This window comes from Nuphar pumila, unplaced genomic scaffold (assembly GCF_984573655.1).
Source record: "Nuphar pumila unplaced genomic scaffold, dmNupPumi1.hap1.1 HAP1_SCAFFOLD_2104, whole genome shotgun sequence".
Lineage (NCBI taxonomy): Eukaryota > Viridiplantae > Streptophyta > Magnoliopsida > Nymphaeales > Nymphaeaceae > Nuphar > Nuphar pumila.
Genome location: NW_028323845.1, coordinates 1 through 26,472, shown reverse-complemented (window position 1 = coordinate 26,472; position 26,472 = coordinate 1). Strand labels below are relative to the sequence as shown.

Below are 26,472 nucleotides of genomic sequence, written 5' to 3'. Positions count from 1 at the left end.
TTCAATGCTCGCCCATCGTCATCATCCGTACATCGCATAGGTAAGCACGAATTTTGTTGACTCAGACGGAAATAACAAGTGGAATGTAATGTTTAGAAACTACATTACGCAGGCAAGATAATAACAACCTCTCTCCTTCTTTCATTGTTTCATCCCACTTGGAACCTCTAGCTCCAAGTGGGAAGTCAGAAGTCGTACTCATGCCACCAGCGGTGGTCCACCACAAGAGTCTGACACAACCTGCTATCTAAAGATGTTGCAACACTATCCACATCGGCATCGTCACGGTCCACTAACGCGTGCAGGTACTGCGTAAGAAGCGCGAGCAGTCCGACCCCTCCCGCCTCACCGACTTCACGGCCGCCAAGATCGAGCTCTCCCAGGCTGCTCAGTTCTTTGAGCGCCTTGCAACGCTCGGCAAGCGGACCGGCATCACGGACGACAAGCTCAAGACGCACGTCGCGTACTGCCACGCGTCGCTCGTCAAAGCGGAGGAGCACTACACGCGCGCAAAGATTGAAATGGACCATCTGACGGCAAAGCGCTCGGAGCAGGTGAGCAAGCTGAAGGTAGCGATGGAGCAGAAGGCGCTGGAGCACCGCTTGGAGCAGGAGCGGATTCAGCGGCTGGCTGCCGAGGCGGAGGAAAAGGCAAAGGAGGCGCACGCTCGGACAAGGGCTCTACAGGAGAAGTGGCGTCATGCCGACGCCATGCATACGGTGCGGCTGCAGCATCTCGCCAGACTTTGCAATTTGTGCCTCGCGATGCCTGAAAATGCATGATTTTGGGGGCAAATTTGGAGGTGGATCCCCATTCTGGCGGCGCGAAAAAAATCACTATGCGGCTTTGGTCCTTTGCACTCTTTTGTCAGTCAGCCCGCTGGCGGGAACACTGCGGACAAAGCTCTGCGGTTGAAGATGCTGAGCTCTTGCTTGTGCTGATCTCGCTCCGTTTGTGGATTGCGCTGATGTCGATGCTGGTGGTGTTTTCGCCGTACTTCTTCTATCCGCGCTACATGCTGTATATTCGGTGTGATGAATGACATGCTCTTGGGTTGCTTCGGTGCCAATCCTACCCTGACACGCATACAACAACTTTCTCTCAACACATACGTCCAGGCCGTACAGTGGCTCCGTTTTTTTTTGCCCTACGGTCCTCGTTTGCATCTTCGATCCAAATCCCTTTAGATCCTAGTGTTGCATTGGTATTGAATGAGCTATGCGCCTGGAAGCTGAAAGTTTCCGGTTTTGTGTGTCTCACTCTGTGACTCAGCTGTGACTCACTGCAGGCCGTGAAAACCGGCGACGGCGACGCGGCCGCGAAAGCTATCAAGAAGCAACGGCAGCAGCAGCGCGAGGCAGATGTCGTCGAGCACGACCTCTTTGGTGACGAAGACAGCGATGATGGGGACTATGACGAGGACGCGCTCGCCCGCGACGAGGCCGCAGCTAGGTGCGACGCCCCCTAGATCCGTTTCAATCGCCACTCTGCAGCTCCAGATGATACAGCCGTAATGTTCAGCATTGTATTACCAACCGTATCCAAAAAAGATACATCATCATTACATCGCACAGAGAAAGAGCAAGAGCTACGGCTTAGGCCGAAAACAACCACATCAACACATTCGAAACAATACAGCTCGTTGAACGGTCGGGACAGGCAAGCCTGTCATGAACGCGCGGCCGCTCGCACGAGCCAGATACATCATCATCATCAACATCCGTTATGTTCAGGCTGATGTTTTCAACCATGTTTTCAGGCTTTAGGGTGGACACTGATCCAGTCGCATTGGGATTCAGAGCTGGGTCGCTGGCTGCGCGAGGCTGCTGTGGTGTTGTGGTTGATGTGTGTTGTTGTTGCTGCAGGAAAGAGGAAGCAGCGCTCAAGGCCATGGGGCACGATAGCGATGATGAACGGGGCACTCTGGGCAACGAGTGGGGGGGGGAAGATGCCTCGCCTAAAGTCAAGCACCGCATCAAACGGAAAGCCGACGAGCGGGAGGCATTGGCAGGAACGGGGCTGGAGAGCGACGATGAAGGTATGGGCGCCAACTGAGCCTGTGCAGACGCGTCTCTGTCGCAAGAGATGCAGATATCGTGGATCCGGTTGTTTATAAGTGTCAGCTAAGCAGTAGCTCAAGGGTAAAAACCTGCGGCAAGCCTCGCGACTTTCGCTAGAATGCATCACAGATGAGTCACGGGATCAGAAATCGCAAGCTATCTTATAAATGGAGTATCCCGATACAAACGGCGCTGATTCCACATAGGTGCTGATCCAAGACATGTGCAGCCGACCAGCCAACATTCGCTCTTGATCAGCGGCGCTCAGTACACGGTCGTCTCAGTGCTTCGCCCGGCACTTTGCATTGCGGGTCTGTTTCACTAAAAGTGCATGAATATCCGTGGCAGAAATGGGGGTCGCACTCCATTTCGGCGAACAGCACTTCGTCACTGCTACCCCATCATTCCTGGTTCACCTGTTTCAGTCCACTGATATTGGATGATGTGTTTGCCCCGTTTTTTCATTTCTTGGCGCATTGGAGAAGAGTCCAAGATTCCCCAATGCTCTTTACCAGGCCAGCTTGCCCGAGTATTGTTTGTGCCACAACTGGCCTGAAGGGGCGATGCTCAACCGGCTGTCCCCCAGGTTACCCCTGGGCATGAGGCCGAAGCCCCTTGGGTACGTTCTCCTCGTCAACGGCGGGTGGGGCATGGTTGGTAATTGATTGATCTGCTTATTTTTATTAATATCATGACGGGAAGCGTTATCAACTCGGGATTCTTCGAAATTGGTCAGGACACAGGCGCGATTATCTGCTGCGAGTTGCTCCCTCCAAGCATCTAATGCAGCGCCCCTTGCGAGGAGGCCCACAGGTGGGCTGGATGTTAAAACAATGAACAATGCGAATTGAGAAGACACATAAAAGAGATACGCCAGCCCGAAGAAGGCGGCGCAGTTAACAATGATGCAAGAGCAGAGGTTGGAACGCAACACTGGAGGAGAGTGGATGATGACTGTGAGGCTACTCCTGAGAGTGACGTGACTGCGTCACCCAACACTGCTGAAACTACCTCCATAAATGTCATCCATGCTCTGACACTCTCCCTCCCAACTCCGCTTCCCATTGATGCTTTTGTGAGACATTGTCAGCCCCATGCCAGCTATCTGGAGATACCGTGCCACACGAGGCACACAACCGCATGCTCTTAACTCTCGAGCACCAAAGTGGATGCTGTTTCAAATAGTGGATGCTGTTTTTCTGGGACGATGCAATCGTGGCAACAAAGTCAAAAGTACCAGCACCAACCCATCATCTTTCAAGTCAAGCAAATCTGCTCTCGTGTACGTTTGCTCGAGTTCTTAGTCTTGATACCTTCCGAGTATGGAGCATGACAACATTGCTGGTGTGTGCAGATGCTGACATGGGAGGAGGGCTGGACGACATGCCAGAGGAAGACGTTGGCGCACTGGCGGATGGTGAGCGGCCTTCGCCACCGAAACGACCCCGCACTGCGGTTTTGGACTCAGACGAAGACTCGTGAATGCATCACGAATTACTGCAATGTGTCATGTTGCGGTCTTTCGTGATCAAGGGAACATGACGCATTTGGGTGCTTGGTGTCAATCGATGCACCATGCTTTCACACCAGAAGTCAATATTCTGGATTTTTCTAGCTCTCTTGTTTGTTTGCTTGTTTTCCCTCCACACTGATGTTTTGTTCCTGGTCACCAGGCTGGTGATATTTGCTTGCTTTATAGGCCATAGATAGAGATATCTCAGCTTCGACATACATTCTCGATAAACCGAAAAGCCGCCTCATCCACATCAATGTCAAAGAGGCTGTATATGAAGACTCTGTGCATGCCATGATATGTTGTCAACTTTCTTCCAGTCCTGCACGCTGCCATCACCCATCTGCAAATTGTTCCTTGGGTCGTGAAGGGATGCTTGTGTCGCATGTTTGGGTCAGTTGCGCAGCGTGCAAGGACTCCAGCGGGACCGGTGCCGCCTTCGAATGAACTTTCAACCCATGAAACTCGTCATAAAGGACGATCTCTCGGCCGCCCTCTCGTGGTTGGCCTCGCTTTCTCGGTTGTGTGTGTTTTGGTGCTTACGCAGGTGCGCAGTCTCATCAAGCAACAAACGCTGCAGGATTCCCGTTCAGTGGAGTAATCATCTCATGCATTTGGAAATGTAATATGTTGTGCTTTTTTGGATGAAGTTCATTCATGCATACTTATTCAAACACATGTGCAGGACAACCATCCTTTCGTAAGGCACCCATTACCGCAAGACCCAGCATTTGCTGCACAGCGTCAAGTGATCCGCCTTGGAACATTGCCATCAAGGAAGCTGCCCGAAAACGAGACAGATGGCGTACCTCAAACGCAGGTCAGCACCAAAGAAGTGGTTACTGGTAGCGAATCTGGACTACCGCGAGCTTTCAGGGTTGAAAGCAGCAGCCCTGTACAAATTCACGACCATACCACACCACAAGGTGAAGAGGAGAAGGTCATGGACAGTTCAAATGTCTCAGATGCGAGCGGAGAGTCATCGCATGCCGGTGAGGAGCAACAGCTAAAAGCCGTGGCTACAGGTGGTACCACGGATTGTTCAAGCGATGAGGGCTGCAATTTCCATGGCGCGTGCGTCAATGAGCGCTGTCAGTGCCCGGTAATGTATGAAGGTCCAAATTGCAATCCCAAGGTGCTACAGACACCAGCTGTGGCGCCGAAGATGAACACAGACTTCCAGGGTCAATATGTTCAGTCCCGACAAGGGATGGCGGGCAGGAAGAGGCTCGAGTTGAGGCTTCCGAACAAGGCGAAAGACCCAGATGGTGGCCACCGTATTCTTGCTGAAGGTGCTGAATTCAAGGTAAGCCCATACAAGCGCTGCTGCGATGCATGGCACAGGCCTCATACGCGCTTGACAGCCGTCCACGCAGCACCAACAGGTGAATGGATCGGAACCATGGAACCGCCATGTCATTTAGAAACACACTGCGCCGACAGGGACGTGACCATGGAACAAACCGAGCAACTACATGAATCGGAACTACGTCACGTCGCGGAAGCGCTGTATGGACATGCTCGACAAACGAACAATAACACACCAAGCAGTCCTCGGTCTCGGTGCGGCAAACTGTCCCGGAGACATGTTTTTTACTGAACCGGGGTATGTGGCTCCGGCCTGCATTCCCCCCCACGTGCAAATATGTTGCCAGTGATCATGTGGTTGTAATTGCGGCTGCGGCTGTCAACTCGCCCTTGTCTGTCGCTTCCTTCTCGCATCATTCCCCTGCTCCAAGGCGCGTACTAGAAATGATGGCCAGCGGCCGTTTAAGATCTTTAATCACCCTAATGGAACCTTTCACACCCGGAACCTTGACAAAATGAGGCTCTTGCTCCGCCCTGATTCCGCAAAGTCCTGGCTGCCTTGGCAGTCATCAGTGACACATCACCGGAAACCATCTTTAGCATCGATGATGCCAAAGCTGGCATCCACCCTTTACATTGACTTATGCCATGAGTCTTATGGCCACGTCCCCGTCAACGCAGTGCACACCTTGAAGACAGGCCGTGGTTCCCGAATGTTTTACTTATGTGTTAGCTGCATTTGCATGTATCCTCAGCTGTGATCGCACGTGAACACCAGCGTGTTGCCCCTCTGTTGCCCTCTGACCACAGTTCGATGATGATGTACCATTTCCTGTACAATTTCCTGCCATTGTCTATGTGATGTAATGATGTACCATTTTACAACACTACCGCATCCACGCAGACATTGGCAACTCCAAGAAACCTTGAAACTTGTAGAACAGGGTTTATCCAGGAACTATAGAATGTCCGTGCTATTCAGCAGATGACTCAGGACTGTTAGGACGTACCTGGTTGACCTGAGTCATCAGCGCATAAGCAAACACCCGAAGTCTCTGAGCTGGCTACGGCTAGATCAGCGAGGCATCATGCAAGAACTACAGTATATCCGTGTGTATCCAGGAACTGCTGGCAATGTTGCCGCCGGAGGACGATGTGCTGCGGAGCCGTATGTACAACTCGTGCGCAGTGATTGGATCATCCGGGATAATGCGCAGCTTTGAGCACGGCCCGGAGATTGATGCGCACGACATGGTGATGCGGTTCAACAGCGCACCCACCAAGGGCTTTGAGGCGTTTGTCGGCCGCAAGACCACGCACCGCATCACCAACACACAGAACTGGGGATTTCACGAGAGCGATGACGAGGCGATCCTTGTCCATTTCAGGTACTCCCAATGCCCAATATGTGCAGTTCAGACAAAGCTGCAGGCAGTGGAGGATGTACCTGACAATGACCTGACTGATTGACTGCACTAGCGCAGCGACACCTGAGTTCTCTGAGCTGGTCTACAGCTACGACAGTGAGGGAAAGCGCGTATTGCACAGTGGTAGAAACCAGACCAGCGAATGAATGCATCCCAGTTTGGGATGACAGCCTCGCTGGATCTATTGCACAAGACAGTGCTGTTTCTGTCGTCATGGAGCTGGCATGGGTGCCACCCGCCTCAATGTCACGAGGCGTGACACCCAGCTCCGCCAACGCCCGCGCCCCCATGCGCACGCCGAGTGTGGGTGGGAATCTAGGTGCCTGCCTTCGTCAATATAATGCTCCAGCGCTGCCATGATAAAAAAACAGGAAACTGTCGATGAGCAGGGCTGATGTTGAATTCTCAGCCAGAGATGCAGTGAACATCGTCATTGTGAATGCCACAAGAAAGGCAGCTGCATGAGACTTTTCGTGTTTCTGTTTCGAGCCAATGCAGCATCCCGCTCGTTGCAGGGCCGCATCGGCCGTGAAGGGCATCTACTGGAACGCGAAGCAGAAGAAGAGGCTGAACCTGTACGCATTCGATCCAAACTGGGTGGAGTACATGGCCAACGCTTTCAACTTCCTTGCAACCTCGGGCATGTATGGAATCATGCTTGCTCTGCAACGCTGCAGGAGTGTGGACCTCTATGGCTTTCAGGTCTCGGAGGCGCAGGGGGTCCTGTACCACTACTACAACGTGTGCGATGTACCGGCCAACGTTGTTCGAGATGATGCGGAATTTGAGGTCATCAAGGTGACGTACCCTTGCGAGTTCTAACGCCGTGCCAATATCAATGTCAAGTATCATTGCAGACGGCAAAATGGAAGGCCATTCCATCATTGGAACCTGGCATGATTCCCGATTGATTTGTTTATTTGTTAGTACATCAATTCTTCTCATTACATTACAGAGCGCGGCTGAATTTGGCAGGCGTAATTTGGGATGGCATCTGCTTTCTCCAGCCATCTGAGTCCTGAGCAAACAGGAAAACCGCTGGCGTTGAACCAGGATTGAACACTGGATCCTTCGATTCGAAGGCAGACAGTTCAACAGTCTCCACCAGTCTTGACCATGGGTTGAAAACGGCACATCATTGCAATGCTCAGGCAAGAGGAGCTACTAGACTGCACAGGCTGCTCCTGAATGCGCACTGTGGTGTACGGCTTTTTCGTCACCGCTCTAGGTACCCTGATGAAGTAAAAAGAATAATAAAATCAATCGATTACCATGCCATGCCTCCCCCGCCGTTGATGAGGGGGGCTTCGGCGTCATGCCCAGGGGTAACCTGGGGGACAGGCGGCAAGTGCCGCTCAAGCGAGTCCCAAAAGCAAGCACCAAGTGATGATGACAGGAACACTGAATACTTGGTGCAGCTGATGTAAGAGGGTGGGAGAGAGGGCTTCTACACTGAGCAGCCGCGACCGGCTTCGCCCTTGCTCAAGAGGCTCTTCTGGCGGCAATCAAATGCTCATCGGAACCTGTGTTAACCACAGCATTATTTGCCGCAAAACAAGAGCCTTGCCGTGCCGTTGCAGCCAGTGCTCGTAGCAAAAGTCTGGGCTGAAGATACCACATTCATCAATGTGCTTGGCAGAGACTACGTGGCGTTATGCAATGCGGTTTGGAAAGACACTGAGGCAATGCAATGAAGCTGTGCTTTGACGTGCAGTTCCTGGTGGATCAAAAGCTGGTTCAGCTTAAAGAGCCTTGTATCATTGAGTGCCATGGTACCAGAGACGAGTGTTCTGCGTGTAAAGTGGCTGCCAACTTTCCGACAAAAGGCAAGCCCAACACCTCGCATTGCGACCCGCACCGAGTGTCGCATGGCCACCACGACGCCCCCTGGCACCACCACAAGCCTAAATAGGCCTTTCTGGTTGTTTTTCATGTCATTATGCGGGACCAGTCATGCGGGAAGGCAGGTGTGTGGGAAGGGCGGGGGCTGCACTCTCGTAGCTGCCTTGCTTAGTCTTGATGGTGGAAGTGGCAGGTGACCGCTCTTGGGGACCTCAGCCCGCTGGGCAGCTGCCCAGTTGTTTGGGATCTCTGTTTTAAGAATTGCTAGGGGTCTTTATACAACTGGCCATGGTGGGGAATGGTCCGCCTTCAGTCAATGTTGCCGTACTGCGTCTCCAAAATTCACGGGGGAAAGGTGGCGCGTGCAGCACCATTCCCTCTATCTTGTGCGACGGTGCTGAAGCACCAATCACTTTGCCCATGTTGAAGAACGTCCACTTTGCCGACGCGGTGTGAGTGCATAAAGTGGCATATCATTGTACCTGTTCAGTAGCGCTCGGCATCATCGCGTCCGCATCATCTAGAGGTGGCTATCTCGGAAATGATAGTGTCGCCAGATACTCCGGTCCAGACGTACAGCATGCATAACGGCAATATAACAATGGTTTAGTACTGTTGCACTTATATGCAGTTCATATGTGAGCTGAGGGGTGGATAGGTTGTCAAGGTCGTCATTGGTTGCATGGATTTAGCGCACATACTGCCTTCATAGAGGTGCACGTTGGTCTCCCGCGACCCTGTCTGTTTGTAGTCAGAGGATACCGCAACAGCATGATTTCCACTGACACCGCAGATCTGCTGATGGCCTGTGTGCGGTAAGTTTTCGATATGCACCGATAGCTCGCTCGGGAAACCATATCAATGCTTTGCAACCATGCCTGTCAGTGGATGCAATCACCAATGACAGTACTTGAATGCATAATCTGTGTGCATTTTGTAGTTTTGTGGTGTCTGCAGCTGCTTGTGGCGGCCAGGTGAATAGGAACCTTGGGTGTTTACATGGCGCACACTGCTTTCATCCGTTCGTGTCACCAGGCTCAGTATTGTGGTGTTTGATGCTGAAGATGCGGGCAGCCTGCAAAGCTCCAGTGCCCAAAATGCTTGGAGCTCAAGATGCCCAAAACCATCAGCGCGTACTGCTCCCAAGAGTGCTTCAAGGAGGCATGGTCCTCGCACAAAGACCTCCACAAGCCGACCGAAGAGGCTTACATGTTCGTAGCAGATCATGGAAGGAGCCGAACCCTTCGAATGCCCCAGTGCGACTGGTCAGGGGATTTGCGACCCTACCGGTGCGTCTGCTCCAGTACGGCTCAGGCCTCGTCACTAGGGTGCATCAGCACATCATGCATGTTTTAACGTCCCTTCCCTTCCTGCATCAAAACACACACGCGCGCAGGCGCTCAAGGATTTTGAAACATCTGAAAAACTCGCTGATCCCCTGCACTGCTCTATCTCGAGATATTGCATCGACCGCATGACCTGTTGAAGATTCCGACTCTCCGAATGGCAGCCAACATGATGCTTACATGTCTCATTGGGTGTCCGCAACAGCAGCACGCCTCAAATGCTCATTCCCATACACGGCTGTGCATTCACAGGCAATGCACTAGCGCAGATGAACATAAACTCCGTATGCCTACATCACTCCCCAAGGCGAATATCTTTTGCTTCGTTGCCGTCGGAGCTGTGCACGAGCAGCTTGCCATCAGCTCAGCATCTTATTCACACTAACAAAACGAGATCATTACCTACCCCAACCTCCCCCCCAGTCTGCCTGCAGTGTAAGCCCAGCAGGCAGCGATGCCAGCATCCTGAATCATGCAGCGACACACCCACAATCACAAGATGAGCTTGCAGCCAAGTCCATTATTAAAAATGTTATCTTTGCTGTCGATTCATCAAATGCACTGCCTGCAGCATGGCACCCCGGCAGCAGTTGCCAGCATCCATCATGACATCACATCACATAGATAATGGCAGGAAAAGTCAACAAGCAACCAAGACAGCTTATTCAAAGGAATACAACTCATTGAACGTCAGCGGTCGGAGCAAGCAAAAAGAATCACCATTGCATCATCACATAGATATTGGCAGGAAAAAGTCAACAAATATCCAAGACAGCACATTCGAAGATCAGTATTACAGCATCATCATGTCACGCTCTGCCTGCAGCGTGGCACCCAGGCGGAGAGTCCCAGCCTCCATCCCGCAGCCCGACTGGGCAACCACAGGCTACCCCCAAGAGGAGACAGACAGCCGGCAGCAGCGCGACGTGCGCCCGCGGCCCCCCGCGGACCTCGCGCGCCTCCGCCGCGCCTGCGCCCTCGGGCGTGAGATCCTCGACGAAGCGCACCGCGCGATAAAGCCAGGAGTGACCACGGACGAAATCGATCGCATCGTGCACGACTTCACCATCGAAGCCGGGGCCTACCCGTCTCCGCTCAACTACCACAGCTTTCCAAGTCGGTCTGTACGTCCGTGAATGAAGTCGTTTGCCACGGGATTCCTGATATGCGGGAGCTGGAGGATGGCGACATTGTGAATGTCGATGTCAGTTGCCTCTTGGATGGGTTCCATGGCGACCTCAACGAGACGTTCGCGGTGGGCACTGTGGACGCGGAATCCAAGGCGCTCATGAAGGTGTGACGCGCCACACTACTGTTGAAACTGAGTATCTGGCACTTGATGGAAAACATTGATCACCATTTGCATCTGATTAGTGCAAGTCCGTATGGCTGGAGCCAGGTTGATCCAAATACACAGACTGAGGTTCGGCTGCTAGATCGCAAGTCCACAAAAAAAAAAATTAGCTATACATAGCCAACCACCTGGCTATGCATACAACCCAGCAGCGATTGCATGCTCGTACTCAGGTTGGTGTACGCCAACCTGGATGCCGCTTTGTTGCCTATGGGAACATGTGGTTCTCTAACGCGCTATTACTGTACTGTGCGGCCGCTAAAATTTCCTGAGCGAGAGTTGCTGAACACTTCCCCTCGCCGCTTTGGTGATACAAATTGCAACCTGTCCTGAATCTCCATCGTGCTACGAATGCTGACTGGATAGCCCGCTGTGTGTTACGCTTGTCATGTTCGGGTTACACTGGTGAAGTCCAAGGGCAACTGATCAAAGTCAAGGTCGCGCTTGTCAAGTCTGAGTTACGCTTGTCAAGTCGAGGTTACACTTGTCAAGTCCTAGGTACGCTTCTCAAGTTTGAGTTGCGCTTGTCAAGTCCAGTTTGGGGTCCAGATGCCTGAAAATACATGAATATTTGGACAATAATGGGGGTCGAAGCCTAACCTGGCAAAGCACTGAGATCAACGCGTCGCTGGAAAGTTCTGTCGCTTTAACGAAGAGCATCACTGTCCCAATGCGCCGTTTCCCGCAATCTGCTTCATGCCTGATGAGATGTTTCGTTTTTGAGATCACATAATAACACAGCAAGGGGCAAAGCTCAATCAATGAGCACCATTTGTATCTCGCCTTATCGTGTATTCCAACTTTCTCTGTGTTGATACGTTCCCGCTGTGCAGGTGACTTACGAGTGCATGATGAAGGCTGTCAAAGCGTGCAAACCAGGCATGCGATATCGGGAGATAGGCGACATCATTAGCAAGCACGCGAGTGCGCACGGCCTCTCCGTTGTGCGCACATACTGCGGCCACGGCATCGGGAACCTCTTCCACTGCGCTCCCAGTATCCCGCATTACGCGAAGAACAAAGCGGCCGGCACAATGCAGGTGCGAGGAGCTGCCTTGTTTGTTTTCAGGCTGCCGTGTGGTGTAGGGTTTCTGGGTTTGCTCTGTCACTTGTTCCCGAGTAGTTCTTGGAGTTGCCAATGTCCATGTGGATGTGTTAGTAGTGTAAAAAGAAACTTACCGCATAGATAACGGCAGGAAATAGACAACAAGAAACAACGGCAGCACATTAGAAGTGATACAGCTCATTGAACGTCAGCGGTCGGGACAAGCATGCGGTCGTGTTGTAAAAATATACATCATCATCATCATCCATCATCATCACTTGCGGTTGGCGGTGGCCGCTCTGTTCTGGCAGCGCCACACCCTTTCTAGGGTTCAAATGCTGGAACATGCATGAATTCTTGGGACGAACATGGGGGTTCAATCCCATACTGGCGAAGCATGGTGCTCTGGGGCTGATTGTTTTGCTGTCTTGATTTTGATTGGTCATTAGTGGTGATGGTGTACCTGTTGCATCACTTCCGCATATGCGAAGCGTGGATACATGTTTCACCACAAGGCTGCGCCGGGCCTCGAAACCTGGAGTGAATCTAGAACGTATTGTTGTTTCTCTAGTTGGGGTTCGGCACCGCGCAAGTGCGGCGAGTCAAACGTTTTTGCCAATGATTCTGTAATTTTGATCATACCATAAAAGGAGAAGAAGAGCGAGGTGGTGAAGTGACTGTGTGAGTGGCGACTCGTGCATACACCGTGGCTAGTACAAGATTTGTTGTTACAGCAAACAGGGAGCCTCACATTCATCCTATTTCTGTGTTTGGTGCTGGCATGTACTAGCACTAATCAGTTGTGGACATCACTACCGTAGGATACCATGGATATGTTGCAATCTTGGAAACAACGTGACAGCATGGCAGTTAATCATTTAGGATAGGTGAGCTGCATATCATGTAAAGATATTCAGATTGGAATACCTTTAGGTACCTTGAACTTGCCTAGCGTGACGCGTGACCATCCATATTTCTGATTGTGTGTGGTAAAACTATTTGTAACCATCCGGCATTGGGCTGTTTCTCAACATGAATCATGTCTGCAGGTCGGGCAGACGTTCACCATCGAGCCCATGATCAACATGGGAACATGGCGGGAGCATGCGTGGCCTGATGGCTGGACTTCGGTAACCGACGACGGCAAACGAAGCGCTCAATTCGAGCACACGCTCGCGGTCACGGACAACGGCGTCGAGGTGCTCACAGCGCGCACGGCTGCGTCGCCTCCGCTGTGGTGGGAAGTCGAGGGCGTGCAGCTGGACATTTGACCAATGAAACGCCGTATTGTATTTTCAACTATGAGCCTCTGTGACCAGATTATAATGCGATTGCTGCGAAGGTGGCTTGATTCTGGAAGTCATGGAAAGTGTGGACCTAGGAGATGTTGCAAATGGCGACGCCGCTTTGATTGGGGTCTTGGCATCACGGTCACGCTTTTGGACTGCCCATCAAGTTTACATGGAAAAAATATGCCGATGTTTCCAAGTACCAGGTATAGAGAACTGGAAACAAGTACCAGGTATAGAGAATATACCAAAATGCCATGCTCCCAAACATATCGCCCGTCTGTGATGATGATGTATCGTTGTACAACACTACCGCATCCACATGGACATTGGCAACTCCAAGAACTACTTGGGAATCCGTGTTATCATTACCACCACCTGAGGCAAGCGTACCTGGACCAGCCTGACTTCCCATACCTGAGGTAACCTGACCTGACATATCTTCTTCGTCTTCGTCTTGTACCCTGCAAGAAAGGAGATCAGTCTGTTGTTATTGTTATAGTACCCAAGAAGTCCTAGCCACCTTTTTCTGGGACATAATGAAGAAAACGCAAGGATATGAAATGATGGCACATGGCGGCGATCCACATAAGGGTTAGCCATGAAACCTCAGCAATTATCGAATCGGAATAGGCTAAATAGCTCTCACTGCAGATATGCAACCCGTCGCCGCAACTCTCCATTGTTGTGCATGGCTGTCATGGCCCGGGAACTCCAAATTGGAAAGTCCAAATGTAAGCAGGTTTTTGACCCACCATGTTGCAGCTCTCCAGAGCAGAACAGGACTCATCCTATGGAAGTTAAGGCGCGATCCTGTACACGTGTAACAGAGCAAAGCTCGTCCCCAGCAAGGCTGCAGCTTGTCATGATTCGAGTCAAGCAAAGAAAGTACAATGTACCAACCTGTTGTTCCAATGGATATGCCTTCACCCCAATGTCCCACAAAATGTACAAGAGATTGAGGAAGCCAGCAAGCCAGCTGCTCAACTAAGTGCGATCTTAACGTCAGCAAGGACAGGCGCTGGTGACGCCCATGTTGTGCTCAGACGCTTCGCCAGCCGCATCGCATACTGGCGCAGGTATCAACCCTGCAAACCGTGATAGAAACCAGGGTATCAGGGTACTTGCACAAGGTTGGCATCTCGGCACTGTTGGGCTATAGTATACATTCGGTAGCGCTACTAAATTGCTGCCTCCATCTGCTCCTTCAACCGCCCTTGCCCTTCATGGGCCTCCAGACATGCGCTACCTGACCCTGCGTCTGACTCATCTCCGCCATCACCTGAGCCACTGGATGAGTCGATGCATTAGTCATCCGCCGCGCTGCATGATTGAAAGCACCTGCTGCTGATGAGCTACTCGTCCTGAATCGCTTCGCTGCTGGCAGCAGTTTCTTTTCCATAATGAGACATTCTACTCGTATCTCGTGAAAACGATCCTCTGTCAGCCTGATTTGTGCACTTCAACGAGCAATGCAACTGCCAGCACGAACCAATCGTGCTCGAAACATGCCTAATGGCGGGGAATGCGACGTCGCTGACATGATGAGTTCTCCTTCCTGAACGGCAGAATCAAGATCACCCACCCACAAAGTTACTCTCATGGTCCACGAAGATGTTGTCGCCCTGCACAACCAGACGCTTACGTGATCTGAGAGGTGGGTCAAAGATTTCAGAGATTTCAAAGGGTCGTCGACCTGTAAAGCTCAGACAAGGCACGCGAACGACCATTTGGCATCATTCAGACATTGTGCAATCATTCAGACTTGCCATGCTGCAGCCTTAAGACATTCAGACATTGTGCAATCATTCAGACATGCCAAGCTGCAGCCCTAAGCAAAAGGCCGCCGGGGCATGATGCCCACCGCGAACAAGGCGCTCAAGACTGAGGAGCACACTCAGGCGCTGTACACGTTTCGTTCTGCGGGTGTTGTCAGTGACGTCTATACCAGCAAGTTCTGTGCATGATGATGATGTATCGTTTTACAATATTACCCGCATCCACATGGACATCGGCAACTCCAAGAACTACTTAAGAACAACTAATCGTGCATACTAATGAGAAACAGCCATTGTGAGATGGTTCTAGTATTGTCCACAACCGAACGAAGCTAGTCCTCGGAACACATATAGGTCTGTAGGCGATCAAAGGCACTTTGTCGCACTGACAAACATTGCACTAGCCGCGGTGCATGCGCGAGTCGCTATCTATGTTGGTAATTCCAACACTCACAACGACGGCTGGTCTGAAATCGTAGCACTGTACGCAGGCTTTCGGTGCACAATCAGACTGTGAAAGAAAAAAAGAAGAAGCAAACAGTGCTTCACCACAATGGGTTTCGACTCCCGTTTTGGTCCCGGGAATTCATGTATGCTCGGCGTACCTGGAACCCAAAAAATCAGAGGGTCTGGCGAAGGACTGGAAGCTAATCAGCTGGGAACCACGCCAGGCCTCGCAAGCCATGTCCACTGCGCCTACCAGCTCAAGGGCGTGCCCGGAGGGCTGCGATCAGCCTGAGCCTGAGGCAAAGGTGCTTTCCTTCCGCTCATCTGGAACCTCACACGAAAACGTGACGTGTGCTGCAGCAGTGCAGTGAATTCGATGCACGGGTGATCAGCGTCCTTGCGAACCAACCCAGTTAAAATACCCTCCTTTGGAAACTTCTCTGGGGTGGTTTGCAAGGACGCTGATCACCCGTGAATCGAAGTGTTCCAAGGCCGAGCGCATCCTGGCCCCAGCAGAAGGAACGCTGGCTCATTGAGAGGCAGCCGCAGGCCCAAGAGAAAATGCGGGCCGCATACGAGGTCCAAGAGAATTGTGAGGGCTAGATCTTGGGTGTCTGCACGAGGGCCAAGAACACCAAGATTCGGTACAGACGCTTCGGGAAAGTTTTCCTTCAAGTTTTGTTGTCAGTATATGTTCAGCGTCGTATCCAGTGACATATGACTTCTGTCCATGATTGTGGAATATGGCACAAACCGTCACCGTAGCTTGTTCATAAACACATGGCTGTTGCTTGCGAGCAACTGACACCTCAGCAATCCTCATCGCCAACTCTAACATCTACTCAAACTTCGTGAAATCCATTGTAAAGTCCAGGGTGATACAATTGCAACAGGGATTGGAGCTGGTAGGAGCTGAGAGGTAGCTGCAAATAAAAACGTTCATTCAGCATCTGCTTCCGGGTGTCCAAGGCTGCCTTCGTACGTGGCGTCCGTCGGGAGCTCAGCTGTGCTTTGTGCAAGGGCAACGCGCGCATGTACTACAAGTCCCTCTCTCGTATCGCCGTGAACGTCGGCTCGGACTTCCATGCAGGGTGTGATGCACCGCAGGAAGATGCCGGCGTGGCTTAGGTTGCTGGTTTTCTTGTGTGTTTTGTCTTAGTTTGTGACATTGTTTTCAGTGTTAGTTTCTGTGTTTTTTCCTGTTTTGCCAGCCCTGTCGCTTGTAACAAAACGTTCATTCAGCAAAAAAAGAAGAAGAAACGTTCATTCAGCATCTGCAGAGCCGTGCCACTCGACCAGTAAAGTTTTTCGTTGAACCAGCGACGAGCTTCAAGTGTCGAGCTGACGAGGCAGCCGGCACCGTTAGATAATGAGCTGATGGGAAAAGCGGTTGCAGCCGCTCAGCCACACTGCACCTCACTATGGTCAAAGCCAAGATCATGTCTGATCAGCGATGTGGAGCCAGTCTTTGTCTCTTCGCATTCTGTGCAAACCTCGCAACAGTGGTCAGTTTGTACATGACACTCGTAGGGCGGGCCTCGCGGGCCACTACAATTTCCGTCGTGATGCTGTTGTGACAGACTGCGACCTCGCCTTGCCGCTACGTGCTATTTGGTTCATGGAGGTGAAGGGGTCGCTGGCAAATCCACCGCAGTACAAAGAGGCTGCGTGTCAGATATCCCAGGGCGTTGCTCGGCTTGGGGCCGATCAAGAGGAGCGCAAAGTTTTTTAGGGTGTCAGTATGGGGCGAGAGTCTGTGGTCATTTGGCGCATTCCCCTCGTCGGTCGCCATGAGCGTACGCTGCAATTGCCCCTGCAACTTTGGTGCATGCAAGCCAATCATCTGAGCGTCTGCCCTCTTCAACTTCGGCTGACTTATCCATCCGATCAGACGTGGTAGGCAATGGGGAACTTTCAGGTTGTGGCACTGAACATCTTTGTGGGTCATGCACAACCGGCGCGCTTGCTTTGACAGCGTTCCGAAGGAGACACTATTTCAGGCATGCAGCATGCTCACGCCGCTTCTCTTTGTTATCAGGGTTGATATGATGACGGGGGATGCTGCATCCCTCCAATCAGGCGCAAGATCAGCTCTCGCCCGTTGTAAACGCCTCTTCTGTTGGGCTGGCATACTACCCGTACTGCCGCTAAGTGTTCAAACAAATTAAAAAAAAAAAATGGCCATTTCAAAATCTTTCAACCTAAATCTCCAGAATGTTTGCTAAAAGAAAAGTGATTTTTACTATCTATTTTCTGGGGCTACCATAATAAATATTCCGGAGTATTGTACCTACAGTTCAATGGTTTCCGGGATTTGGACAAAGTTTGAATATTAGCGTGTTTGATTAGTTAGCGGCGATACGGTTGTTTGTTTATCAGGGTTGATGATGTGTTGTCCATCATCGCTTCCTCGCGCTTGCTTGGCATCTCACGCAAGATACCCCCGCACATATTCTTGCACCTTGCTCTCCTATTTTCATTCGCTCCTTGTCTGTAGAGCTTATTGTCTGAGTATATCATGTGCACGCGTCAAGGGACGTTTTTCTTCGTGCTCAATCGATGATGCCAAGGTGAGGCGCTGCCATGTTGGTGAGACTCTCTACACGCCAGCCTTAACTGCGAACTCTCCCTGCGGAGGACACTGTATTCTGCGGATGTGTTGGCATTGTTGCTTTCGGCTCGGCGTTATGAAATGAGGCATACTCTCTACTCAGGGCATCCACATATCATGAGAGTCGTTCCACCCTACATGTTGCCGGCATAGAAAATCATGACTTTGAGCAACAAGGAGAGGACGCTTGCCAGGCCCAGGTGTTTGTCAAACTTGACATGGTCCTAAGCTCTCAAGGTGCCAAGCTGCTGTCATGCAGGTGGTGCTGATACCATGGGCAACAGGCACGCCAGCGTTCATGGAACTTTCCACGCTGAAGCAACCGCAGACCGTGTCGAGCAACCTTGGCTTTGGCTTCTCATATTGGGCCACTGGCCTGGGCTGCGTCGATGCCGTTGACCGCAAGTGGTCTCTCATGACCTTGCTCTTGCAAAAAAATGCTTGTGTGCCAATCGAGCTGCAGGATGCCGCCAAGCGCACTCGCAGCGCCTCTTTCCACAAGGAGTACATAAACGTCACCTTGGATGCATTTTCATCGGCTGTGGAGAAATCCCGAGCGCGTGTCGTGATCCAGCCACTCCGGCCATGGCTGATCCATCCATTCAAGTCAGCTCGTGTTTCAAGACCATTGTGACCTGCGGTGCCTGTCCGCAGCTTCTCCACAAGCTCTTCAAGTGTTGTTTGTTATTGCAAATGCTCGGCTTCGCCTTGGGGAGCTCTTGCACCATGCCGCTTGCTAGAGTGTCAGGTAGGAAGGGCACATTGCCATTCATTGAGTCTTACATCAACAGAGCGCTTGCCCATGCTGCCAAGATCTAAGTTGTGAGTGGGCGCGTCCGTGGACTAAAGCGACGCCCATCCGGCGCGCCATGTGCGAACACCGTAGCGTCATCCTCCTCCGATTTGCATGGCCCAACCAAGGGCGGCACATAGCTGTACAATCATGTAATGTTTTCATGTAAGCTGGACCAATCGTTCGTAATCTATTTCGCACCCACATACCATATGCAACTGGCCAGCAGATACCATTCTAGGGGGTAGCAGCTGCCTTTGCACGAATGCAGCGTGGGACTCGTAAATAATATGTGCACATGCCTGTAAGAGCACTATGCATCTATTAGAATGCAATGACAAATTGATATGAATTCAACTCAGGATCATAGATGCTGGGCAATCATATTTCCAGACAGAATTTGAATCGTGGTGTTACCATACTTTTTAGAGATGACAGTTACCTAGTAACAAGGCAAAGTACGTCCATGTGACAATCTCAGTCATTAGCTCGACGTGAAACTTACAAGGCAGCACTTAGATGAGAATTATGTGACCGCAATCAACAGAAACATCTGCCACCTCCACAAAGATACACCAAGCACGATTGTCACGATATTGGGCAGGTACCCCTGGGAACCGTTATCAGTCATTGAATTCGTAAGAAAATATACTGAGGACACTTAAAGCACATTCAACTTGATAAAAGTCTTGATGGTTGATTGAAAAATTCCCCGCACAGGAAACAGCGCAAAAAAAAATGTGTAGTGTGGCCACAGCCACAGGTGCAAAGAGCCACGGCGCAGGTGCTATGGGTATCACTTACGGCATACCTCATTATTCGTGCAATGAAAATGAAAGCAATGCAAGGCACAGAGGATATGTGTCTATCACTGTCAAGCTTGAGATGACCAGGCTGGGCAAAAAACCCTCGTCCACAAGCATCATTTGCAGGCTCGGGGGGTACCAATTCCAACAAGACAACGCAATCATGCAACACACTCAAGAGCAAACGATGAAGCGGACTGCAGCTGCGACGACTCGCATCTGATGCGTGTCCTTCAAAATTGTGAAAGACGTGAGGTGAACTCGGTTTCATGGGAAGCTCCGCCTTGCGAGACGGTGGATGATCTAGCGGCATGCTGCCACGTCCCCAGCAGCAACATAAACTAATTATGGTTAGCACATCTTGATGGCGTGCATCAACAAACCATCTCTCTCTTGCATGGAGTACTCCACTAACAGTGCTCTGCCAGAATGGGAATCTACCCCATTTCTGCCCCAGATAACCATTCATTTTCAGGAATACAGACCCACGAAGCTAATTGCCTGGCGAAGCACTGAACAGGCAACTGTGTCAAGAAACACTATGATCACCCAAGCTGCACATACATCTAGTATTTGCAGAGTGTGGTACCGTTCGTAAACTACACAGTTGTGTCCGGTGAGTCATGCTTAATTAAGTGTTTCCCCTGTGTGTGTCCAGGCATAAAGAGTTCCAACCCCTTCCTCTGTATGCCTGGAAAACACCAAGATTTTGGACTGCAAAAACCCATGGATGGGCCGTCAAACAATTAACCCATTAGGTGGGTCTTCCAAGCATCACATGCATGAACAAAGCAAGCTTGCGCCTTCACTCCTCTGCTGTTCGCTTCCATAACATTGACACGTCCAGTCGCTCGGTTCAGAGGCCAACGATGTGCCACAGATCCTTCAAAGCACTTCTAGTCAATCGTGTTTGGTGATGGAGGTAGCACCTATTGCTGGAACTGCTTCGTGTTTGTCAGATATGCCTGGCTTCAATGCGCAGATCTCCCTGGACTTGTTCCCAGGCTGTAGAATACTTTCAGGCCGAAAGGCAGGGACTGTACGGCCCGTTCAAGCCAAAAGGCAGGCTCAGGCGCATCGTGTGGACTGCTGTAGATTTCGTGCTGCCGCCAAACCCATCATGTGCTGATGGACTCCTCAGAGCACTGCCCTGTCTGCTGGCACGGCGATCGGTTTATTCTGGGACCGATCCCAGCTTCAGCTGAGGCCACTCGGTGCCGTACGCGGCCTCCTACAACATGACACACACAAGCTCAGGCTGGGAGGCCACCTTCACATGAGTGACAAAACAGGCTGGTCAGCTTCAAGAGCAATTCCAATGCACTCATGCAAGGATCGTCCCCCTACATCATGAGCATGAAGCCAGGCGTAGCAACGGGCATTGAAGCCAAGACTATCCAGCTAAGCAATTGCCAGGGATGTACAGCGATTCCTGGATGCAACAAATGCATTGGTGCCCTGAAGATTGGGTTGTTGTATTGAAGGACTCGTCAAGGGAGAGAATGGCAAGGCAAGGTTTGTCAATGTGCAAGCTCCGGTGGTTTGCCACCGGAGTTGAGGGGTTCCGTTGTATCGAAAGGGATCACAGGACCCTAATACCGATATCACCCACAACCCTATCCCATTTGAATGTCCATGTGGAGTGGGCAGTGTCATTGATAAACGCAGACCATCATCGTGTCACTAAGACCGGCAATCAAGCAAACAATCAAGAATCGATCAATCTTACATTGCAAAGATGCCAGCACTCAATCAACAATCAATCAACCAATGAATCATTCATCCAATCAATCAATCAATTGGGCATAACGCCATGTTTCCTTTGCTGCTAGATGAGTCAGTTTCTTTGATATACAAAGAAGCGTCCCTAAACAATGGAAAGCGGCCAACGCTCTTCAGTTCTGTACATGGATGGCCAACCAGAAAGACACGGCCTGTGCAGCGGAAGTAGCACTAGCACGTACCGTGACAAAGTAGTCGTTCAAGGTTCCTGTGAAGTCGGTGAAGCATCCATCGATACCCTCCTTCTTGAAGAAGCGGTCGTACTCGAAGCGAGCACTGGCAAGGAACGGCCAAGCCAAGAACTGCGCCTCATTGCGGAATGTGTAGGGGTGCACCTGCAAAAGAAGACATCATTCATGGCCTCTTGACGGTGTCCAATTTGTCAATTTGGTGTTTTATGAGGGGTGCACCTGCATGTAAAAGGGTGGGATGAGTGTGTCTACACCAAGGTACCGTGACCGGTTTCGCCCTTGCTCTTTGAACGAATGCTAAACAGAATCGATGTCCAGACTTCAAACACCTTGAGCTGGGTAAGCAACAAGTCACAAGAGACGTGTCCAACCAAACGTTGTCGGTCCCATTTCTGACCCATCCATTTCAACAACGTTAGTTTGCACATACGGCATACATTTCTATCTATGTAGAACGTTCCCAATTTTGAAGTCGTGCTAACCTCCATTCAACCTTTTGCGTAAATTGTTGTGTTGTGACATGACATGATACTCCTTGCTAGCCCGTGCTGAAAAATGGTGCATTGCATTCTCGCCTGGTAGGTGGCGGACCTGCATCCCCCAACCGACCGCACACTAAGTGCTCCACTACTATAACATACCACCTCATGTTATACTACTCTACTGCTCGTACACCATGCTTTCGAGGGAAGCATTCCCAAGCAATCTTGGGATTGTCAATGTCCATGTAGATGCGATACTGATGTAAAGATACATGTCACCATCATCACATTCACTTCACGACACTTTGGAAGGCACTGCACCTCCATGCCGCGGGCTTGAATGCGCTGCACCAGGCCGGTGGAATTTGCAAGGGAGTTGTCCGCATTGGTGTGTACAATGTAGTCTTTCCATGGGCCCACTCCGGTGGCGTACTTTGCCATCTCGTCCAGCATTGCATCGGTGGTCATCTCGAGGTTGGTCAGGCCGGTGTCAGGGGTGATGTCGTCAAGTAGCTGAACTAGAGGGATGTCAGTGATCTTCTTGAGGAACTTGAGGTTGCCCACCTGGACGCAGAGATCGCACGTCGAGTTTTGAGCGACTCAGATCATGATCTCCATGCTTGCAGGGTAAGGACGAAGAAGCCTTCGTTTCAGGTCAGGCTATGGTCAGTCTGGGTGCGCCATGTTCGCTTGCATCAAGTTGTATGATATATATATATATATATATATATATATATATATATATATATATATATATATATATATATATATATATATATATATAATATATTATATTTGACTGATGGCAACCATTTGCAATCCTATTTGTTATACATACGTACACCTGATATATATATATATATATATATATATATATATAATATTATATTTGACTGATGGCAACCATTTGCAATCCTATTTGTTATACATACGTACACCTTGTAAAATGATACATCATCATCACACCTGCTCATATTTGTATGGCAGAGGTAGCGCTTATACCTCCTTCTTGTCGGTAACAGGTCTGGAACACACCTCAAAGGACTGGATGAACACAGGGTTCTTCTTCCATGACTCAGAGTAGAGCGCGCCACCATAGCCGTTGCGCTTGAGGACTGCAAGGAGAAGGCCTTCGAACGTCTTTCCAGCGCTTTTGAGGATGGGAAGTCCGTTGGTCCATGTCGGGTGCTTGGTCTCAGGGTAAATTCCGACGACACGGTCAGCAGATTGCGCAATGTTGATGTACTCTTGAAAAGTGACAATCTGCAACACACCGCCAGATTGGGTTTCCACTCCCTTGTTTCTCTCCAATATACATGCGCTTTTCCGGCATCTAGACCCACAGGTCACCAGGTCTAGCGAAGCCCTGCATGTGCCGTCTCGCCCTTCATCACCCTATGGCCTACTTTCCCACTTGTCGATCAGGAAACATCTGCGGTCACAAGGTATATAATTGATGCTTCTAGTGCAATCAGAGACAACTTCCTCGAGGGCAAAGCGTACCGGGAACTTGTAGTTGAAAGCCTGGTTCCGGTAGGGACGCTCTTGGAATGTGGTCAGGGTCTTGATCTGGGCAAGTGTGAGATCATTGGCATGAACTCCGTAGCTCTCAAAGCCATCAATGGTGTAGTTCCTGATGCGGGCAGGGAACTTGAGGCTGGCATCGGTTGTAAGGGACAGGTTGGGCTCATGGCGGCAGACGAGCTTCCTGCAGATAGGATGCTGAGTCATACAGCATGACAGTCACGGTGACTACGCAAGCAAAAATCGCAAAGACAACAACACGGGCCTTCAACATGACGCATCACAAGGTGCACTTGGAAATACCATGCAAGGGTTCTTCTGTATGTTTTCCGTCACTAGAAAGTCCTGTGTTGTTTAGTGAAGCACAGGAGAAATTGGCTGCGCACAAGTCCTTGGTGACGACCACATCGCATTCGATGAAGTCAGCGCCCCCGGCGATGGCAACTTTGTACGCCTCCGCAGTCTCTTCAGGGACCACTCCACTGGCGCCGCGATGTGCGATGACGTAAGGGCGAGTGGTGGTGAGGGGCGCCTTCTCTGCAGCAAGCAACCCTCGCCTGAGCTTACAGCTAGTGTTTCGCCGGGTAGAGTGATACTTGGGTCCAGATGCTTGTAAATACATGAATGTTGGGGACAGAAATGTGGGTCGAACCTCATTCTGACAAAGCGCTGGTCCATTGTAGGCAGAATATGCGGTTGGTATGGAATGTAGAGAATGGATAATGGATAAGAGTAGGTATGCATACTTTGTAGTGACGAAAGTAGATGTTCGGGCAAGCTATGTTGGTTGAAGGCTGCTGAGTACACAGGTTTCTACGGTGTATCGTTGAATGTGGAGTGATGGAGTTCCAGGCGTACCAAGTGGTGCATAGGGAATGAAGATGGGGTTGGCCTTGGGGAAGGCCCTGGCACGCCTGAAAAATTGCCTGAGGGTAGGGGTGAAATCGGTGAAGCAGCCATCAATCCTCTCGACGCGGAAGTACTGGTCGTACTCCACGTAGGGATCGTTCGCATACAAGTCGGCCAGGTAAACGTCCTCGTTGCGGAAGGTGTAAGGGTGCACCTGAAAAGGAAGGGTTTATGAAAGCAGATCATCAGTACGGCATGCAGTAAAAGGTCAGGGGGCATCTCTCCAAGGCGCATGGTGGCCTGCCCACAGCACTTCATAGGAGAGTGAAGGGAGCGCTGCCTCACCAGATGAGATGAGCCAAATAAGACCTGGTGGGACACTTTGTGCACTTTGGACGCTCTGTTTCCAGCACCATCTACACCATCAGCAAGAGCACCGTACACTCACACCTTCAGCGATGTCTTGAATCACGCCAAATTTTGTATTGCGACTTGCCATCCCTATGAAAATGGACCACTCAATCCATGGACTGTCCATCTCATCAAAATACTGTATAAGTGACATGGTATACCTGCCATTGCTACATGTTGTTGTATTGCTGCATCTTGGACGAGGCTGGGGCAATTGCATGCACAATGCACCGAGCAGGTCAGATCCATAAGCGGGCGCCGTTTGGCAGTTCTAATTAGGCCCGCGAACTGGCGTTTGTGTGCTTTCAAAACCTTTGCGCAAGCACACCATCCCGACATACAAGACGCATTTGAAGTATTGAACGCTAGATTTCAAAGAAAAGAAAAGATATACATCAGTGCAAACCATAATGCCATTACATTTGAATCCGAATCCCCCCCACCCAAACCATAATTCTGTTACATTTGAATCCCCGCCACATTCCCCTTGACTCGATGCCGTTGTTTAGTAGCAAGAAATCCCACACCTGCATGCCGCGGGCGTGGATTTTCTCGGCCACACCCGTGCTGGCACCTAGCCAGTTAGCGGGCTTGCCAACGGTGCTGATGTTGCGAAGCACCTCCTTGAAGGGACCGACACCGGCCGCGTACGTGGCGATCTCGTCGAGGCCTGCATCCGTGACGGCCTCCGTGACAGGCTTGCCGGTGTCGGGAATGACTGCGCCAAAGCCGCTGAGCAGCTGCACGAGGGGCAGGTCTGTCTTTGTCTTCAGGTACTTGAGGTTGTTCGTCTGCGAGAAACAAAACGAGGTGACGATCATGAGATCTACTTTGATATTGATGATGTTGATGCATCTTCTGACAACACTGCCGCATCCGCATGGACATCGGGCAACTCTGTGAAGTACTTGGAATCGGTGCTACTAATACCATCATGAAAAGGGTGAAATATAACTGCCGCATCTCCATGGATATTCATGACTGCCAACAAAACTGCATCTACATGGACATTGCCAACTCCAAGTGGCAAAATAACAGCAGCAGCACTACCCACAATGCAGCCGATGAAGCCTAACGGGACGACCCTCATAATTGCGTGACATACATAAGCAGGAACTGGATCTACGTCGTCATCATCGATGTTTACAGAAGATGCAAGTTCACCCCTTGGCACTATGAATGTATTTCAGCCTCAATGCTATGAATCGAGACGTTGACCATCAGCGGGAGAGATGAGCACTTGGCGATCAGCAGATGACTGTATGTGTGACCTGTCTGATGCGTCCTATAATGTGAGATGTCTGGCTGTTGTGCCAGACTCTAGTAGGAACGATTCAACGCAATCTGTGTGTGTCCATTGTTGCCATATGTTCTGACATTGTGCCAGCCTCGCTTCCCTGGTACATTCAGTGTGTGTCCGTTATTGCAGAAACCATTAGGCCGCACCTCGAAGGACTGAATGAAGCATGGCTGAGCGTTCCATGAGTCAGAGAACAGCGCCCCTTTGTAGCCCTTCTTGGTGAGCAATGCCAGCATCAAGTCCTCCATGGTGGTTCCCGACATGATCGGAAGGGCATTGGTCCATGTAGGGTGTTTGGTCTCTGGGTAGATGCC

The 26,472-nt window shown here is 50.8% G+C and overlaps 1 pseudogene; it reads left to right on the top strand.

Annotated features, from left to right (window-relative positions):
- Positions 1–8,438: 8,438 nt before the first annotated feature.
- Positions 8,439–13,166, top strand: LOC149808848 (methionine aminopeptidase 1A-like; annotated as a pseudogene).
- Positions 13,167–26,472: the final 13,306 nt, after the last annotated feature.